Genomic DNA, 13,692 nt, shown 5'->3' with positions numbered 1-13,692 from the left:
TCATGGAACCCACAAGTCTACGTCTCTCCCCTCTTTCTAGAACTCTTACTAACACAACATCTGTCTCAGGTCCTGCATGACATGGTCTCATCCATATCTCACTTACAAGATGGGCACCTTCCCACTTTCAGTAGGCTGCCTGCCCTTTTGTTAGGTGCAGGTCAGTGACATGACATCAGGGATCACACATAACACCCAGTTTACAGGTAGTGTGACCGGGCCCGTCCCTGAGTAAGTGGGAAACTGCGGCACGGACCACAAGTAAGATTTTTAATACGCCTTTTATAGGGCAGTGGAAAGAAGACCCGGATACCGGATTCTTTAGAATATAGTATCAGGTTTATTACTAACCCAGAGTTCAACGAAAATAAAACAACAGAAGAAAAAAACATAAAACATTCACTTCAGTTGGTTACAGTGCTTGGAGTGCCTCTCCCACATTATATTCTTACAGTCCAGGTTCTATTAAGGAGCAGGTTTGCACTTCCTTATCACAAGTAAAATCCTGGCAAACGTATAAGTCAGCTAATGCTTTCCTTGGCTCATAGCCCCTGCTGGGCTTGATTGCTCTTACTCTGGGCTTCACCTTTTACGAGCCTAGCTAGCTGAGCACGGCTTGCGTCCAGCCTTTCCTTCCCAGCTCTCTGCATTTGTTTAACACTTTATTAGCACCTTGTTAACTCTGCCCGCACTGCTCATGCTGTCGGGTATACAAACAATAGGAGACCGTTCTTCAGGAGTTTAACTTAGGACATGCAAACATCATATTCTCCCAGGTCCATGCCCTCTTCACTTATCTCATTACTTAGCACGCTGTCCATTTCCCATTCACACTCCCGGGAACTCTGGCTTGAAGTTTCTTCACTTCTTTCTGTTTGTGCTTCCCCTCCCCCTCTCTGTACGTCTGCAAAACTATCTGCAGCTTTTCTCTGGGGAGGCTTTCCCAGCCCTGCTCTTTGGGACTTGAGTTGCCAGTCACAATACCTCTCCAGGGCAGTAACACCTTTCCCTAGGTGTGGGCTTCTTGCCCTCCGTTCCTGCTGGGCTTGAGGCACCCTCTGTGACCTGGAACCCACGTGAGTAGTTTGGCTTCTCAACCACTCCTTCTGGTTCTCCTCTCTCTTCACTCGCGTTCCTTCTCTAGTTTCCTCCCTTCTTCCTTCTCCAGTAAATTGATCTTTCCTATAAGGCCAACCCCGGGGTCTGACTCCACCCCCTTCTAAATTAGCCTCAGGTTTCTCCCTGACTTCAGGAAAGGAGTGATAGGGGCAATCAGTGGTCTGCAGAGCCTTTCTTAATTGGCTCTTCAGCTGTGCTGGAACCTGCCTGGGCTTGCCCTCTTTTGCCTGAGCCAGCTGTCCTGACTCCATGCCTGGTTTTATCCAGCCTTGTGCTGCATTCTGGGGAGTTTTAGTAGTAGTTTTCACCGTGACAGGAGCTTCCCTGTCACATACCCCCCTACTTAAACCCCTATCGGTCCTTTCTTCCTTTACACTCTTAGAGGACTCCTCCCCTAACCGTAACGGGACTCTTCGGTTATGGATTTCTTTACCACCCCTTCTTTCTCCTCTGAGGAGCCCCAGCCCTGCTCCCCCCGAGCAGTGATTGTATCTATCACCTCCTCTCGTAGTTCTGGAATCATCACTCGCTCGCATATTAATTGAGCTATACAATCCCCTTCTTTTATACTATATTCCTTCTCCCCTAGATTTATTACCAAAATCTTAAGGGTTCCCCGATAATCGGGATCGACCACTCCAGCCCCTATGTGTATGCCATGCCGGAGGGCCAAACCCGATCTTGGCGCAATGCGCCCATAACACTCTTCTGGTAGAGCGATCCCTAAGCCCGTATCCACAACCTTTCTGCCCCCTTTTGGCACCCTTATTTCTTGGATACTGCTCAAGTCCCAGCCCACGGATCCTGGCGTCACGCGGACGGGCAATTTAGCCTTGGGAGATAGTCGCATCACCCTTAAAATGGGCTTCTCCTTATCGGGTGTAACCTTGGCCAAGGAAACCTCTTTCGGTTTTCCGGACGGACTCTTTCCTCTCTTGTCCTTACTCTGACCTACCTCTTCAGGTTTCTCTGACGGACTCCTGCCTCTCTGGTCCCTACTCTGACCTACCTCTTCAGGTTCTTCTGGCAGACTCTTTTCTCTCTGGTCCCTACTCTGACCCCCCTCTTCAGGTTTCTCTGGCGGACTCTTTTGGCCCCTGTCCATATGTACGCTTGCCTCTTCAGGATTAACGGGCGGCCTCTCTGCTCCCCCGTCCCTACATCTCGGACACTCCTTACACCAGGTCCCTACCTCTTGGACTAGTCCGGGCCAATAGAATTTCCTTTGGATCTCTTTAATGGTCAAACCTGGGGTCAAATGGTCTAGTCCTCGGTCCCTATGGATGGACCAAAATATTTGTTTCCTAAAGCTGGCTGGTATTACTAAGCACCTTTGTGCCTTTTGGGCCCTAGGATTCCATCCTCTCCTATAGAGGAGTCCCCCTACCACCTGAAACTCACAAGCCCCCTCCCCAGCGATTTCCCACTGCTCTATAGCCGGCTCTAATGAGGGATCTTTCCTCTGTTCCCGGCTTAGAGTAGGGAATCGTTGGGCCACCTCGTAAGGCACCCAGGGTCTCCATGCTAAGTGACTCCCCCCTCCCTTGCCTTGCGAGCAAGATCTTTTGTCCTCCCGCCTGTCTGCTCGGCTTTTCCTTCTTTTATGGGAGGGTTCTTCTAGGACCTCCTCTGCCAGGGGGAAGATTTGGGCTAACTGCTCCTCCTGCACTGGGGACGCCTCCACCCCTCGCATGCCAAAACACTCCCTAAAGTAGGGCCATTCCCGTCCCAGGATCACATCATATGGGGGCCTAGGCATCAGGGCCATTTTTAGAGCATCTTTTCTCCCTTCATACTCTATCCACACCTCCTTCATTTCATAGGTTAAGGAAATGCATGCATTGTATTTCCAACCGTCCTTGGGGTTTATCAATTTTCTGCCCCCGGGCTCTTAAAACCTGATGCCATACTTTCTGGGCTAGTATGGACTGATCGGCCCCTGAGTCTATTAGGGCAACTAACGGGATTCCCTCTATTGTTATCGGAAGCTCCTCCTGACCGGGCATTGCACTTGCCAATGTCCCGGATGACCACCGGCCACACAATTACCAGCCCGCTTAACCTTGGCCCGTCCCTGGTACCTTCCCCCAGACCTCCTAAAACATCTGTCAAGGCCTTGTCTCAAGGCTCCAGGGTTTTCCTTCGGGGCCAAACGGGTTCCCCGTGACTGGCTCCGATAGGGACCTGGGTCCCTCTCTACACATTCTAGCAATTTTGGCTTAAGTATAGGATAGCTTACTGCTGGTTCAGTACCCAAAGTATGATATGATATGTCATCCTCTATATTCATTTTAGGCAGTCTTATTGGCTCCCCAAAAGGAGCGCCTACCGGCCTGACGACACCATCACCGCTGCCGGCCGCCGGTACTGCAGGTCTCTGCGCCAGGTTGCTTATGGCCTGTATCTGAGCAGTCATTTGTTGCAAAAGTTCTGTATGCCTTGCTTGCTGCGCCTGGTGATCAGCCTTCCAAAGCTCTGCCTGTGACTGCAACATCTCCTGGAAATGCAGCTGCATCCGGTGCATCTCCCCTTCCAGACCAGTCCGGAACTTGGCTGCCTCCATCCCACCAATCCACATCAGCCACCCCTAAGTACCGTTACCTTAGGGACTGATGTGTCTCAGCCTTGGGATATTAGGGCCTCCCCAGCCACTCCTGCAACCAGGAACTCCGGAACCTGGAACCACTCCTCCGGACTCCACTCCACTCTTTTGCTGACGTTGGCCTCCAGATGCCTCAATGCTGCCTCTGGGTCTTTTAATCCTCAGTCTCCAAAAAAGTCCGGTCAAGAAATTTATGGCTTTTCAAAAAAAAAATCCAAACCACGCTCGAATTGTTCCTACATTCCACACCACTGTGTTACCAGCTTGCGAACACGGTCCTCTCTGGCACTATTTCCACTGCCAAAACCCAGCTGTTGCTTTGCACAGAAAAAAAAAACAACCTTCGTGTTTCTGTGGTTTTGCCGTTGTTTTTTTTTTTTTTTTCTTCCTCTTGGGGTTTTCCTTTCCAACCTCTGGGCGTACTTCCTCCACTAACCTGTGGGCAGCGCGATCCCACCACTGCCACCAACTTCTTGTGACCGGGCCCGTCCCTGAGTAAGTGGGAAACTGCGGCCCGGACCACAAGTAAGATTTTTAATACGCCTTTTATAGGGCAGTGGAAAGAAGACCCGGATACCGGATTCTTTAGAATATAGTATCAGGTTTATTACTAACCCAGAGTTCAACGAAAATAAAACAACAGAAGAAAAAAACATAAAACATTCACTCTAGTTGGTTACAGTGCTTGGAGTGCCTCTCCCACATTATATTCTTACAGTCCAGGTTCTATTAAGGAGCAGGTTTGCACTTCCTTATCACAAGTAAAATCCTGGCAAACGTATAAGTCAGCTAATGCTTTCCTTGGCTCATAGCCCCTGCTGGGCTTGATTGCTCTTACTCTGGGCTTCACCTTTTACGAGCCTAGCTAGCTGAGCACGGCTTGCGTCCAGCCTTTCCTTCCCAGCTCTCTGCATTTGTTTAACACTTTATTAGCACCTTGTTAACTCTGCCCGCACTGCTCATGCTGTCGGGTATACAAACAATAGGAGACCGTTCTTCAGGAGTTTAACTTAGGACATGCAAACATCATATTCTCCCAGGTCCATGCCCTCTTCACTTATCTCATTACTTAGCACGCTGTCCATTTCCCATTCACACTCCCGGGAACTCTGGCTTGAAGTTTCTTCACTTCTTTCTGTTTGTGCTTCCCCTCCCCCTCTCTGTACGTCTGCAAAACTATCTGCAGCTTTTCTCTGGGGAGGCTTTCCCAGCCCTGCTCTTTGGGACTTGAGTTGCCAGTCACAATACCTCTCCAGGGCAGTAACACCTTTCCCTAGGTGTGGGCTTCTTGCCCTCCATTCCTGTTGGGCTTGAGGCACCCTCTGTGACCTGGAACCCACGTGAGTAGTTTGGCTTCTCAACCACTCCTTCTGGTTCTCCTCTCTCTTCACTCGCGTTCCTTCTCTAGTTTCCTCCCTTCTTCCTTCTCCAGTAAATTGATCTTTCCTATAAGGCCAACCCCGGGGTCTGACTCCACCCCCTTCTAAATTAGCCTCAGGTTTCTCCCTGACTTCAGGAAAGGAGTGATAGGGGCAATCAGTGGTCTGCAGAGCCTTTCTTAATTGGCTCTTCAGCTGTGCTGGAACCTGCCTGGGCTTGCCCTCTTTTGCCTGAGCCAGCTGTCCTGACTCCATGCTTGGTTTTATCCAGCCTTGTGCTGCATTCTGGGGAGTTTTAGTAGTAGTTTTCACCGTGACAGGAGCTTCCCTGTCACAGTAGATATCTGTTATTTATTTTGTTCTGCTTTTTTTTAGTCATGATTCAAATATAAATGCATACACCTTTGCTAAGAACATAAGCACTGCCTCTGCCGGGTCAGACCAGGGGTCCATCGTGCCCGGCAGTCCGCTCCCGCGGCGGCCCCCCAGGTCCATGACCTGTAAGTGTTCCCTACCTAACCTAAAATGTCCATACCCTGTTCGCTCAATGTCCTGTAAGGTAAACCTTTATCTGTACCCTGTTATCCCCTTCGCTTCCAGGAAGTCATCCAGTCCCTTTTTGAACCCCAGAATTGTACTCTGTTTTATCACCTTTCCGGGAAGCGCGTTCCAGGTGTCTACCACCCGTTGAGTGAAGAAGAACTTACTTGCATTCTTTATGAATCTGTCTCCTCTCAGTTTTTCTGAATGACCTGTTTTTGTTGTCCCTGCTAGTCTAAAGAATCTGTCCCTCCCAAGATGGCCGCGAGCAGATGAGAGTGAGAGAGACGCCGCCAGAGACTCCAAGTAACAACGATTACTCATAGCTTTATCGATGCCGAAAAGGAGAGGGAAAGGTGCTTCTGGAGCCTCGAGGCGCCCGGAGACTCCTCTTCAGATGTCCATGGAGGATTTCTTGCGGCGTCTAAACCAAGAGGCAGCAGCTGCATCGGGGAGTCGCCCGCTGGAATCGCCGGGAAGGAGTGAGGTCGCGGCAAGCTTCCCTGGGCTAGAGTCCACTCTGAGCCCCGACGCCAGAACCCCGCCCCCTCAGCCGCAGCGTGCTAGCTCTCCACGGGAGAGTAGTCAGTCCGAGGAGGCAGACTTCGTCTCCCGGGAGGCTGAAATGGGCGTAGCACCGGAGGAAGAGGAGACTGCGGTGAGAACAACGAGGGAACATGAAATAGAACAAGGCTCCCAGAGGGAGAAGACTGTCATTGCTGTGGAAGCTGGGACAATGCAAGCAAGTATATTCTCTGTTCCTAAACCCATGAATGTTACCCTAGACTCTATTTGGGACTTGGTAATTACTCTGGGACAAACATTGTCACCACAAATTAAAGCACTAGAAGATAAATTCCTAGAACAAAGAAATGAAATAAATGGACTTAAACAGGAAAATACATTGATGAAAACTAATGTGGAAAAAATAGATAAAAAGATAAGTGAAGTAAATCAAGTTCAAACGACACTGATTAAAGACAATATCAATCTTAGGAGAAAGGTGGAAATGATGGAAAATAATATCCGGTTGAATAATCTTAGATTTTTGAACTTCCCAAAGATTCCTTCTTTATCAGCAAAAGAAGTTTTGAAAAAGTACTTTTGTGAAGTTCTTAATGTTCCTAATGATGCCTTTCCTCCCTTTTCCAAAATATATTATTTGCCAACATCAAAAAATTCGGAAGAACAGCGTCTACCAGAACAACAAGGTCAGGGTGAACAAATGGACATAACATTATTATTGGAATCTTCAATGAGGGAGGTAGCTATTCCAGCTACCCTATTGGCTACGGTGGTTTTATCACCAGATAAAAATTGGATACTACAGCTTTATTTTAAGAACAGACATAAAGAATTTCTTGGATGTAAAGTTCAAATATTTCCGGATGTGACAAGGGAATCCCAGAAACGAAGGAAGGAATTTTTGCTTCTTAAGCCTGGGGTTGCGGCAATGGGAGCATCATTTCTTTTACGATATCCTTGTAAATGCATTGTAAAGTATAAATCTTGCAATTATATTTTCTTTGAACCTTCGCAGCTGACAGGATTTCTCTCCAGGAGGGGCCTTGAAGGGGATCAAGAAAATCTCAATGCATAAATTTACTCTTGGTCCATTCTCATCTGACCGCCTAATTTGTAATTTGAATTTCTCTTTTTCCTTTAAATAGTTTCTCACTCAGGAACATCTTGGATCTCAAATTTTGGGACTTTAATTTTGATTGAGTAAATAGTAATTTTGTTATATAAATGTTACTTCATTTGTTTTATGTTATGTTGACTTAATCATATTCTGTACAAGAAGTTTATTCTTGATAATATATTCAAAATAAATAAAGAATTAAAAAAAAAAAAAAAAAAAAAAAAGAATCTGTCCCTCTCCACCTTCTCTATGCCTTTCATGATTTTATAAGTCTCTATCATGTCCCCTCTCAGTCTCCGCTTTTCCAGGGTAAAGAGTCCCAGCCTGTCCAACCGTTCGGCATATGAAAGGTTCTCCATGCCCTTTATCATCCTCGTTGCTCTCCTCTGGACCCTCTCGAGTATTGCCATGTCTTTCTTGAGGTATGGCGACCAGTATTGGATGCAGTATTCCAGATGTGGGCGCACCATCGCTCGATACAGTGGAAGGATAACTTCCTTCATTCTGGTAGTGATACCTTTTTTGATAATGCCCAACATTCTGCTCGATTTTTTTGAGGCCGCTGCACATTGCGCCGCCGGCTTCATTGTGTTATCCACCAATACCCCCAGATCTTTTTCTTGGCTGCCTTCCCCGAGTACCCTCCCTCCCATTGTATAGCTGTACATGGAGTTCCCCTTCCCTATGTGCAAGACCTTACATTTCTCCACATTGAAGCACATCTGCCATTTTTTTGCCCACTCACTCACTGAGGTTGACATGAATGCTAGAACACCTGGTCACAAAAGACTGTCATAGAACAATCACCATACATATATGTACGCTTTATGAGAAAACACAATATCATACTTATGGTAACAACATGGCACATGCCAGGCTGATTGGCCCAACATGCCTGACACTGCTCCGACCTGTGCAAAGTAAGCGAGCAGTTCTGAACCTCACATACTTTTTCATTTGTAAGGGACAGCAAATATCCGTGAGGGCTGTCCTGCTGCAGCAGCCTGTCTCCAGAGGTTGTGGCTTCTAATCTCACTGCTGCTCCCTGTACCCCTGGCCTAGTTACATTATCATCATCCATTGGCCCATAGATTAGGCAAGCTATCTGTCACCTCAAATATGCAGCCTACCATTCCCATGTTGTCAGTGTCAATCGTTAGGGCCTCCTCACCACATGCCATCTGTTGGCAGGGTCTTTCCATTTCACTGCATCCCTATATTGCGTATACCACTGTCCTACCATATGCATGTCTTCCTACCCTAGGCATGGGATTAAAACACACCTCCAGTGCAACTATTGCACACCTTAACCATCACTGTACAGTTTGCATTGGTACATCACATCTCAACACTTGCAATCATTGGCAGAGAATACGGTGACAGCATTGTAGCCCACAGCCAGTAACATCAAGTAGGTTAACATCCAAGTATGTCCAAATGAGATACAGTAGGTAAATTCTCCTGAATATGCCAAGGAGAGGCCGTGGGATGTACTTTCAGTCATTGGATTTCTGCCAGCTACTTGTGAGCTGTTAGGGACACTGTTGATAACATGATTGGGGCCTCAATGGTCCTTTGGCAGCGTGGCCCTCAGGTTTGCCCCTTCGGCTCCTAAACATGCTCATGAAAGATGCCAACCAGCTGGTGCAGAAGGCTGACGATCTCTGCCAAGGTCTGCATAGTTTCCCTCCTCCCCTCCTGCAGTTCGCTGCGCATTTGTGAGACAATGTTCAGCAGCTATCCATATGCCTCAGGAGGGGGAGGAGGTATTGGGGCCGTTGGCTGGAATTCATGGGGTGGGGCCGGGGCTGCTGCCTCCACGACCACCTCTTCATCCCCTTCAAGAGGGGGTATATCCTCATAGAGGTCAGGGATCTCCCATGCGCCCTGCTCCTCCACCACGTGCTGCTGCTGCTCCACCTCTGCCACCACCTGTGCCTCCACCACTTCCACCTGGGCCTGGTCTTCCCCATTAGACACCTCCAACACATGTTCAGGTGGCAGACTTTCCTCGGAGGCAGAGTAGCCTTCCTCCTCCTGCTCTGCCTCTGCCACTGCCTCCCTGGCTGCCTCTTGGCACATGTCCACCACCACCTCCTGGGCTATGCCCTCAGCAGCATGCTGTGCGCGATCTGTGTGCAGTAAGAATATGAAGTCAGGGTTACCATATCATGCATTGGTTGCATACTACATACACAATTACCTATCAACACCCCCCCCCCCCCACCCAACCCAGTGACACTAAGTGGGAGACAGGTCAGGCCAGTGTGTGAACACATATGTAAACTACTTTCTGTGTACAGTTACACTGGTATACAGCTAAACGGCTTATGCAGGTGACACTGAATGGCCTTGATGTATATTATATTACATTAGGGACTTCTATTCCGCCTATACCTTGCAGTTCAAGGCGGATTACAAAAGAGCTAACTGGACATTTCAGTGAAGTTACAACAGTTTTTTGGTTTGTTTGTTTTTTGTTACAAGGGAGGAGAGGTACCTGGATTAATTCCAGAAGAACTTGCAAATTGGATATTAAATTGACTGTACGTTACTGTGTGATATAACAAATAGATTACAGTTAGAGTACAAATAAGATAATGTTACATTTCAGGGATCTGAATACTTGGTTGGTATTTAGGGGAGGAAGAGATTATTTAAGTGGAGGTTTTGGGGGAGAATTTATCTAGGAGGAGGGGGAAGGGTTGGGTTAAGATATATGGATAAATTTTTTGAAAAGTAGGGTTTTGATTTCTTTTCGAAAAGTTTTGAAGTCGCCCGTTGCCGTCAACAGGTTGGAGATGGAGTGGTTAAGTTTTGCTGCTTGCGTCGCCAGAAGGTTATCAAACATCTTTTTGCGCTGAGTGCCCTTGAGTGGAGGGAAGGCAAAAGGGTTCGGAGTTCTTCTTTGTCTTGAGGTGAGGATCTGGTTTAGGCAGTTGTTTAGATAGGGGGGGGCGGAGCCGTTTAATGCTTTGAATAATAGACAGTAGAATTTGAATTGAATTCGTGCTTGCATAGGTAGCCAGTGAGGCCCTGATTCTCCAAAAGTGCGTCCCGATTTTAGGCAGCTGTAGACGTCCTACAGCTGTCTAATCAGCCAATCGGGATGCACGTTTTTTTTTTTTTTAAATGCTCCCCAGGCATGCCTGAAGGCGCCTCCGGGAGCCTAGGGAGACCCGCAAGATGCCTAAGCTCGCCTACAGGCCTTAGGCGAACTTAGGCGGCCCTACGCGTCTCCCTAGTAGAGGAAGAGACACTTAAAATGTAGGCCAGCAAAATGCTGGTCTACATTGTAAGTAGACGCGGCCGCTATACTGATCGCGGCAAGGGATCTCCCTGCTGCAATAAAGTATAGCGGCCGCGGCCGCCTGTCCCATCACCGACAGGAGGATGCCTAACTCCTTCTGTCGGAACCCCGAACCCCGGAACCCCCCCCCCCCCCCAAACTCGTAATCGCCGACAGGAGGATGCCCAACTCCTCCTGTCGGAACCCCGGAACCCCCTCCCCCCCCCCAAACTCGTAATCGCCGACAGGAGGATGCCCAACTCCTCCTGTCGGAACCCCGGAACCCCCTCCCCCCCCCAAACTCGTAATCGCCGACAGGAGGATGCCCAACTCCTCCTGTCGGAACCCCGGAACCCCCTCCCCCCCCAAACTCGTAATCGCCGACAGGAGGATGCCCAACTCCTCCTGCCGGAAAGCCCAACGACCCCCCGCCCCAACTAATCTCCCTCCCCCAACTAACCTTTCAATGTTGGTCAGCTGGACGGGTCTTGCTGCCGTCCAGCCGACGGGTCTGCCTCGTGGAAATGAGACGGCACGCCCCTTCCCGGCCCATCCCCGCTAAATCTAAGGCCTGATTGGCCCAGGCTGTAGAAGCCTGGACCAATCAGGCCTTAGGCATAGCGGGTCCGCCCATCCCCACTAATCCTAAGGCCTGATTGGCCAAGGTGCCTAGCCTAGCATAAGTTTGGCTCTGAATTTGGTGGAGGAGTTTGATAACAGGTAGGTGGGGCAGTTATTTAGATCGCAAGAAGCTTGGCTGTATTTTTTGTAGAGTCGATTCATATATGTTGACACAGTGGACTGACCGGTATCTCATCACCCACATTTTGGGTGGCAACAGGTTGCATACCAGAACAGCTGCCAAGGAAGAGCACATTGACAAGAAGGTGAGCTTTGAGAGGTAGCAGACATGAGATGACATAGGATAGAGGCTTCAAGATAAGTGACTTTTATATATTTAACATTCTTACTATATTAGTAATGTGGTGGTGAGCGGGATAGGGACAATGAAGTGATATGATGGTCCCTAATATACCCCAGTTTGGTGAAATCACTGAACCAAAGGGTATTGGTCTGAGCACTTCATATTAAATACATAGATTTAACAGAGAGCTGTGATTAATTTATGAATTGTATGATTTTCATCACAGAATAATATTAGTTATCTCCCCAGTAGTTAGTGTAATAGGATAGAGGGTGACAGGTGCAACTATGAAGCACACATGATGCTTAGAATCTGATCGTGTCTCTCTGAAGCCCTTCTCTGCAATGAATTGCATTGTCAGGGATATATGCCTCAACAACAGCAGGCCTGACATTGGTCTGGAGGTATGAGGGTGACCTCCAGAGCAACATGTGGCCGGCAGCCTCTGAGGCGTATATCCATCCCTTATTCAGGTATGCCTCCTTGACAATGCAGATGATTGCAGAGAGGGGCTTCAGAGAATGAGCACTCAGTATGCAACCAGCGCCGATATCAACTGGAGAGATATTCATTGATCTGACCATTACCTCCCGTTCCTCCATTATAGCTTTTTAGCATCTGATAGTCACCTACACGTTTCAGGATTTCTGGTATTTCTTACAAGGCAGCTGTCATACCTCTGCTACTGACTTTTTTGTTTGGGGGAGGGGGGGCTGCCACTTACGTCCAGCTTGGAGGCAGTGTCTGGTGCGCCGGATGAGGGCTGGGTTTTCACGGTGGACCCTGCGCCACCTGCGCCTCAGGGACTTGAGGTCCCGGTACACACCATAACACCTGGAAGAAAGATATGGTGGAGAATAGGGTCAGGTGACAGTCCTTTTCAAACATATGCAGTGTTATGAGGGCACTGAGCACATCACATCTGTCATGTATATTCTGATGAGGTAGGGACATATCCAGATATTAAACATCTGCCTGCCAAGATATTGTTATCCTTCATTATCTATCTATGTTTCCTTTATATATATCTCTCTATATATTTTTATGCAATACAGAATAAGCAAGCAGTTCCTTGACAGATGGGGGTGGGAGCAATAGGTGACAGGTTTAGTGACTAGGACACACTGGCTACATAGTGATAGATACTGGGGGGGTTCTCACCTATGCAGGGTGTCCCGTATTCTGGCCCAGGCCCTCATGGCGACGTTGCGGGGTAGTCTCCTGCCATTGTGGCCAAAGACCCATGCCTCATACTGGAGGCAGAGCTTCACTGGGGACTCTGTCTCCGCTAAGGAGTAGTTGGGCTCCCTTCGCTCCACCATCACACCCACACGCACTCACAGAAGCTCTCACACACACCCTCTCCCACACTCAATCCAACTCAGTAATCGATCTATCTAACCTCTCCACCAACTAACACCTAACTATCTCCTCCCTCCTCTCACGCCTACTACATCCACAAGGGTCGCACTTCCACTTGGTGGTTTATATATGGGCATGCAGGACGTTGTTGGGGACAGTGTGACATCAGTGGGACATGTGCCAGGACAACTAATAGATAAAGAGCGCTATACGACTAGCAAGTTGTCTAGCGGAACACGGCGAAAATAGTTGTCCTGTTTGGACGAGTGACATTTTGGTAGGTAAAGTTGGACGCTTCGGTATAGCGCATGTGGACGTGTTTATGTTGGATGTGTTACGTGCCGATAATCGACCGGCTTGGACGTCTTTTGATTATCGACACATTTCCCTGGACGTCTTACGCCACCGACGCATAGAGCTTTTATACGACTTGTTGATTATGCCCCTCCACATGTATTCATAAAACATGACATTTACAGCATTAACAAATTCATCTCTGGGGAAAAAAAATCTGTAACAGCCCCCTCTCCTTCAGCAGACCAAAATCACACAAAATCCCTCTCCAACACCCCCTCCCTCAAAAAAAAAAAAAGAAACAGATATTCAACTCTTTAGGGAAAAGTTCATAATTTGGCCTTTCCTCTAGGTCAGATGCAAGCTTATTCCATAAGACAGTATCAGTGCAGAGAAAAAAAATCTCTTAATATAAAAATTCCCAATTGCTCTTAATTATTGATGCTATACACACAAACGGACCAGAATATAACCTCTTCCAATCAAGGACTTTCAATATTAAAGTTTTGTATTATGAATTATAATCACTTCAGTGGAATA

Source organism: Geotrypetes seraphini, chromosome 11 (genome assembly GCF_902459505.1).
Source record: "Geotrypetes seraphini chromosome 11, aGeoSer1.1, whole genome shotgun sequence".
NCBI lineage: Eukaryota > Metazoa > Chordata > Amphibia > Gymnophiona > Dermophiidae > Geotrypetes > Geotrypetes seraphini.
The sequence above is the reverse complement of the archived record's forward strand: the minus strand, read 5'-3'. Positions refer to the sequence as shown.